The following is a 1,172-nucleotide window of genomic DNA, read 5'->3' on the forward strand; positions in this document are numbered from 1 at the left end:
GGAGACAGACTAGTTAAATAACGGAAAATCCAATATTAAAAACATGTATAATAAATCAGTAAAATTGACGGAGACAGACTAGTTAAATAACGGAAAAGCCAATATTTAAAACATGTATCAAAAATTACTGGAAGGATGCAAACAAGAATAGTTATAGTTTGCTCATTCGCAACAACTCCAACCTCGTTATAGATAGAGCGTATAGCGAATTCCCAACCTGGGGGTGAATGATATCCGAGAAAAAACTCAGTTACTAGAAGAAGACACAAAGCTTTTGCTGTGTCACTTAAGTTATATAGGAATTCCTGAGCCCAAGAGTTAAGAATAACAAGTTTTTCCTTACCCAAAATTGAATACCCGCTTAGAATACCAAACCAGATGATATTTGTTGAGAAGTGCAAAATCGTATCCATACGATTCTCATTTTGTATCGTGATTAATTGGATCGTTTCTTTATGGATTCCTATCCCAAACTCTTCGAGATGTGTTTCCGAGTATTCCTTGATCATTTCGTCCAAGAAGAGGAGTTCCTCTAATTCTCTGAATTTTTCTAGAAGACTCTTTTCTTGAATATTATTCAAGACAATTTGGGATTGCCCAGTATTCCACCAATTAGTAACCCAAGATTCCAGACATTTATTAACTGAGAAAGAAATCCACCAGGGCAAAAATACTATAGATGCAAGATAGAAAAGAGGAGTGAATGCTTTCTTTTTTGCCATTTTTTTGTCTGTAAATTGTTAATCAACAAATTCGTACACTCTATACGATCGAATATTTCTTACACACATGAGTTTTATACAAGGTATCGAACTTATGAATCTATTTTCTTTGTGATTTTGTGGTTAGTCTTTGAATCTAGAAAGAATACAGAAATAGGCTAAGAATTCACTTCGAATGAAGAAATTTAGAATATTGTTTCCTGATATCTCAATTGGTCAAATTAAAAATAAAGTGTATCCTTTCGATGAATGATCGAAAGAACCACTTTAAGTAATGAATATCATTCAGATTTTGAGACGAAAGAACTCATTTACTATCAAAATATCCAATATTTCGAAAAAAATTCACTGATTACCCATAGTCAGGAATAGAATAATTGAGGGAAAGATATTAGGATGATAAAAAAAAAAAAGACTGGCAAAGGATAAATTGGCTAGTTCTCAGTATTT

Source organism: Solanum tuberosum, unplaced genomic scaffold, assembly GCF_000226075.1.
Source record: "Solanum tuberosum cultivar DM 1-3 516 R44 unplaced genomic scaffold, SolTub_3.0 scf00031, whole genome shotgun sequence".
Lineage (NCBI taxonomy): Eukaryota > Viridiplantae > Streptophyta > Magnoliopsida > Solanales > Solanaceae > Solanum > Solanum tuberosum.